General features: G+C 40.0%; 1 long non-coding RNA gene across 1 annotated transcript in view; it reads right to left on the bottom strand.

Annotated features, from left to right (window-relative positions):
* Positions 1–866: 866 nt before the first annotated feature.
* LOC141509995 (uncharacterized) overlaps positions 867–6,000 on the bottom strand; it is a 47,773-nt gene continuing 42,639 nt past the window's right edge. The window contains exons 2-3 of the long non-coding RNA XR_012474750.1: positions 3,078–3,255; positions 867–2,748 (exon numbers count right to left, since the gene is read on the bottom strand). This is a non-coding gene — a long non-coding RNA (uncharacterized LOC141509995). The remainder of the gene's footprint in view (positions 2,749–3,077; positions 3,256–6,000) is intronic.

The following is a 6,000-nucleotide window of genomic DNA, read 5'->3' as shown; positions in this document are numbered from 1 at the left end:
TTTGTATAAGTTCCATGTACTGCAGAGAAAAAGGTATATTCCTTTCTATCCCCATTCAATTTCCTCCATAAGTCTACCATATCTAATTTTTCTAAAAATCTTATTTACCTCCTTAACTTCTTTCTTGTTTATTTTATGATTCGATTTATCTAGATCTGATAGTGGGAGGTTGAGGTCTCCCACTAGTAGAGTCTTGCTGTCTGTCTTCCTGTAATTCTTTCAGCTTCTCCTCTAAGAATTTGGGTGCTATCCCACTGGGTACATATATATATTCAATATTGAAATGACTTTATTGTCTATGGTACCTTTTAGGAGAATAAAGTTTCCTTCCTTATCTCTTTTAATGCTATCTATTTTTGCTGATGCTTTGTCTGAGATAAGGATTGCTACCCCTGCTTTTTTTACTTCAGCTGTAGCAAAATATATTTTGCTCTAACCTTTTACCTTTACTCTATATGTATCTCTCTGCTTCAAATGAGTTTCTTGTAAGCAGCATATTGTAGGATTCTGGTTTTTAATCCACTCTGCTATTTGCTTACGTTTTAAGGGAGAGTTCATCCCATTCACATTCAAAGTTATGATTACTAATTCTTTATTGCCCTCCATGCTATCTTCCCTTTGTTTGTATTTCCCCCTTCCCCCTCTTTATCCATATTCCCCAGTATTTTGTTTCTGAATACCACCCCCTTCAGTATGTTTGCCCTCCTATATCACCCCTCCCCTTTCTTTCTCCTTTCCCTTTTTCCCTTTTCCCTTCCCTTCCTTTTGTTATTTCCCCTTCTTTTCCCCCACTCCCCCTTCCCTTTCTCCATCCCCCCCTCCCCTTTTCCCCTTTTAATACTTGAAAGGTTAGATGTTTTATAAGTTAACTGAGTATGTGTAGGTTGACTTTAAGCCAAGTCTGATGAGAAGATTCAGGTGTTTCTCATCTGCTCCCTTCTTCCCCTCTATTACCATAGGGTTTTTTTGTACCTCTTAGTGTAATGAGATTTATCCCATTCGATTCCCTCCATCCTCCCATCTCTTTCCTGTCCCCCCCTTTTTAAGGAGGTAGTGTTTTTTAGACCATTCTGAGTCATAGAAAATTCTGAGTAACTGTCACTTCTGGTTAAGTATATTCTTGAGTTAAAATTCTCGAGGGTTATTGCAGTCTTTCTCCCAAGCGGGGTTAAAGCCAGTTACATCCCATTAGATAGCAGTCTCATGGATAGATCATGAATGTTCATCATTTCTGGCTAGGTATATTCTCTCTGTTAGAGTTACAATTCTCAAGATTTATGAGAATCTTTTCCCCCATGCTGGGATATAGCCAGTTCAGTTTCAACTTACTGGATAGCAGTTTTTTTTTTCATTTTACCAACCTTTTATTTTTTTTTTACCTTTTCATGTGTCTCTTGAACCTCCTGTTTGATGTCCAAATTTTCTATTTATCTCTGGTCTTTTCATAAGAAATTTTTGGAATTCTTCCATTTTGTTAAATGACCATCTTTTTCCCTGGAAGAGAAGGCTCAGCTTTGGGGGGAAAGTAGATTCTTGGCTGCATTCCAAGCTCCCATGCTCTTTGAAAGATCTCATTCCAGGCCCTTTGATCACTTAATGTTGATGCAGCCAGGTCCTGCATGATCCTTACTGTGGCTCCTTGATATTTAAATTGTTTCTTTCTGGTTGCTTACAATATTTTCTCTTTTATCTGATAGTTCTGGAATTTGGCAACAACATTCCTTGGTGTTTTCATTTTAGGATCTTTTTCTGGAGGAGATTGATGTACTCTTTCAGTAACTACTTTGCCCTCCAATTCCATGATATCAGGGCAGTTTTCCATCACTAGATCTTGTAATATAAGTCCAGGCTTGTTTTTCTCTTCAGTGTTTTCAGGGAAGTCCTATAATTCTCAGGTTGCCCCTCCTCAATCTATTCTCAAGGTCAGTGGTTTTGTTGATGAGGTATTTTACATTTGCTTCTATTTTTTCTATTTTTTGATTTTTGTTTAACTGACTCTTGCTGTCTCATAGAGTCATTAGTTTCTGCAGACTCCATTCTTTTTTGGGAGGGAGTAGTTTTCTTCATTAACCTTTTGCAACTCCTTTTCCAATTGGTCAATTCTACGTTTGAAAGAGCTTTCCATTTGACCAATTGAGACTTCGAGAGAATTATTTTCTTTTTGCATTTGCCCAATTGAGGATCTGAGAGAATTTTTCTCATTTTGTATTTGTCCAATTGACGATCTGGGAGATTTATTTTCCTTTTGTATTTGTCCAAATGTTTTTTCTAAGGATTTGTTTTCTTGTTGCAAGGTATTAATTGTCTCTCTCAAATTTTCCAGTTTATTTTTAAACTCCTTCCTTATTTCTTCAAGGAAGTCTTTCTGTGCTGAAGACCAGATTGTATTCTCCTCAGAGGTTCTAGGTCTTTCTGAGTTAGGGTCTTTCCCTTCCAAGAATTTTTCTATGGATCTACCTTTCTGCTGATCCTTCTTCATTTTGCTATGACCTTGAATTGGGGAGGGGCTGGTTCATAGGGCCTTGTGATCAAGAGGCTTTACTCACTGAGTGCAATTTCTCTGGCTGGCCAGTAGGAGGTGCTGGTTGCTTTCTCTGGAGTGTCTGTGACCTTGTTGAGGCCTTCTCCCTTTCCTTGAAGAGAGGAGTTGGAGCTATTGAATTCTTTTGCCTTCAATCAATGGTGTTCTTTACCCTGGTCTGAGGTTATTCGTCAGCTGGGCTGGTTCTTCTGCTCACACACCTGGGCCTGAGGAAGAAGTAGTCTGTAAATGTTTGTTCTGGGAGGAGGCCTTAGCAGCAATGGAGGCATGGACTTTGAGTTCCTCAGACCAGAGGAGCCTAGGGATGGTGTCCACAGCTCTCCTGCACCGGAACTCTCCCCCCAGCCCTGTCTGAAAGCTCCCGAGGGACAGCACCCACACCAGTGACTCTGCAACCTAGTTGACTCAAGCCCCTGCCATCTAGCCCCACCGCTGATCCAGCAGGTCTGTCTCTCCAGCCCTCAGACTCCCGGCTCCAATTCAGCTGCTAATCTGGTTGATTCAGGGCTGATGCTCCTTCTGAGCCCAAACTCACCTGCCCGAATTCATCCAGTGCTGCTAGGGGAGACAAATCCTGAGGTAGATGTTCTTTCTCCTGGCTTTTCTTTCTAGGTTTGTGGGTCGTATTTCTTTTAAGAGGTTTGGCTCATATGATAGATGGGGAAAGATCAGGAGACTTTAGAACTGTGCCTGTCTTCTCTCCATCATCTTGGCTGGAAGTAAGAAGACATTTTTAGTCATTTTCCATAAATGAAAGCCCACACTCTTCTCATACCCTATTCAATCATATAATGAATCACTTTTCCTCTGAGATCCATTCCTCCTTTTAAATTGAAAATCATTTCTCTCAGGATCACCTTATTAAGGGTCACCCCCCCACACACACCCAGGCCAATCAAAATCACTCTTTCATTTTTCTCTGGGTCCTATTCCTGATGTCATTTCCCCACCATACCCCAACATGAATTCTCTGTCTCTCACTCTCTCTCTCTCTCTCCCCCCCCTACCCCATCCTGCTTTTCAGTTCTGCTTTATGTGTTGTCTTCCCTCATTAGAGTGTAAGCTCCCTGATGGCAGGTAATATCTCTTTTCACTTCTGTTTATATTCCTGAATCTTGTCGTGGTGCCTGGTCCATAGTAAGAACTAAATAAATGATTGTTGACTTGATTCGATTGTGTTGGTAACTGATGAGCCTCAAACTTAATGCAGTTTCTACAGTATTCACACCACCATGTTCTTTTCCAAATGGGACATGACTTCTGAAAATTAGATGGGTATTTAACTCAGCTACTTCTGGTCTAAGTTAAAGAGGTTATTATGGATTTTGCTCTTCACTTTCTGGCTTCAGGCAAGTTTTAACATGACCCATTTCCTGGATCTCTCTTGTCTGGACATTTTGACCTTTTAAAGTACATAAAGTCACATTATCTCCAATATTAACTCACCTACATACAAAATAAATGTATATTTGGATAAGACCAAAGTAGAAATTATAGAGCAAGAAGAAATAGCACATTCATTCACACATAATGGAAATAGCTTTTCAACAGACCTAATTACTTTCTAGAATCCTTCTTGAGGAAACAAAATCAATCAGAGTCCTTTCTTTAAGTACCTACTATATGCCAGTTCTGTGCTAGGCACTAAGAAGGGTGTAGGGTGTGTTCAAGGAAGACTAGTAGTACCTCTAGGGTAAGACCTAACAAGCCTTTATCAGAGCTGCTTTCTACCTTTTATGTTCATTGGAGCCACCTTTCACCTGAGACTTTTAAGAAGCTGTAGCATACACAGCAGCCACACCCCAGCAAACCATTTTGACAGACAGACAAAACCAGGTTGAGGGTAGCTGAGGGGGTATCAAACCCAAGCATTTTTTGGTAGATGGAAAGTGAGTGTTTTTTTTATAATTTGGTTGTATTTAGACACTTGAGTTATGGGAGCTTTTACCTTTTCATATTACATTTTTAAATTTATTTACACATTACTAAAATAGTCTTGTTGTAAGAGTAAATGAAACCCCCTTTCCCCATGCAAACAGAAAAACCTCAAGAAAAAGAAAATGAAAGAAAAAGAAAAAAATGTTCTTCATTGATGCATCAGCTCTGTCTCTAGGATGGATCTCATTCTTTATCGTAAGTCTATCAGAGAAGCTGTTTCCTCATTTTTTCCCACATTTGCTATTGCTGATTTTATTTCCCTCCATCTGTTCCTCCTCACTCCCATTTATTATATTTTCTTTCTCTTTCTATTTTGTCCCTCCTCAAAAACGTGCTATGCTATGGGGAAGCTGAGTGGCACAGCAGACAGAGCACAAGCCCTAGGACCAGGAAGCCCTAAATCCCAACCCAGATACCCAACAATCACCCAGCTGTGTGGTCCCAGGTGGGTCACCCAATCCCATCACCTTGCAAAAAAACAAAAAATAATAGGGGAATCTGACTAACCTCTCCCACTATCTTGCCTCTCTTCTATCACCTAAACCCCTCTTCCCCTTTCCCCTTTCTACCATCCCCTTCTCTCTTTTCCTCTAGAATAAGATAGATTTATACATCCTATTGAGTGTGTATTTTATTTTCTCTCTGAGTCACTTCAATTCACTCATTCCCTTCACTTTTCTCCCCTTCCACTCCACTGCAAAAATTTATTTTTTCAATTTTAAGTGTTTAGTAATGAAGTGCTTTTATGATGCCAAGAAAACTATTTATAAGCCAAAGACATATGGTGTCTCTCAATTGCTCAGTGCTGGCAGAGTCATATTGACTAGTAAGTGATAGGGACAAGATCCAAGAGAGATGGTTAAACACTTCCATAGTATTTTTAATAGACAATCAATGACAAAGCCATTGACCATGTATCTCAAGTTGGAAGTCAAACAGTCCTTAGCTGAAGTTCCAACTGAAGAAGAAGTGTTATGCCATTAAGCTTCTTTCCTGTGACAAAGCAGTTGGTGCTAATTCTATTACAGCTGAGACCTACAAGGCGGGAGGGTCTATTGCTCACCCAAAAGCTGACTGAAATTTCTAGGTTATATGGCATGAAGAGGTTATCTCTCAGGAGTTCAAGGATGTCTCCACTGTCCATCTCTATTAAGGTAAAGGGAGTCTGTCTGTCTGTCTGTCTCTCTCTCTCTGTGTGTGTGTGTGTGTGTGTGTGTGTGTATGTGTGTGTGTGTGTGTGTCGTTGCTGTCAAAATTCTTGCCAGAGTCCTCCTTAATAGGCCAGTCCTTCATTTGTAAAATTGTCACTTATCTAAAAGTCAGTGTGTTTTCAGAAAGTGTCAAGAAACAATAGATATGGAGTTTGCTGCCCAGTAGGAGTGCACCTCTATGTTGGTAGATCTGACCAGGTATGAGGGCTTATGGAAAATTATGTACAAATTTAGTTGCCCAGAGAAGTTCATCAGTATTGTACATCAGTTCCATGATGGTATGCTTGTCCAGGTTCTGGATAGTGGACG

The sequence above is a fragment of the Macrotis lagotis genome, chromosome 1 (genome assembly GCF_037893015.1).
Source record: "Macrotis lagotis isolate mMagLag1 chromosome 1, bilby.v1.9.chrom.fasta, whole genome shotgun sequence".
Classification (NCBI taxonomy): Eukaryota; Metazoa; Chordata; class Mammalia; order Peramelemorphia; family Peramelidae; genus Macrotis; species Macrotis lagotis.
This window is presented reverse-complemented; position numbering and strand designations above follow the sequence as displayed.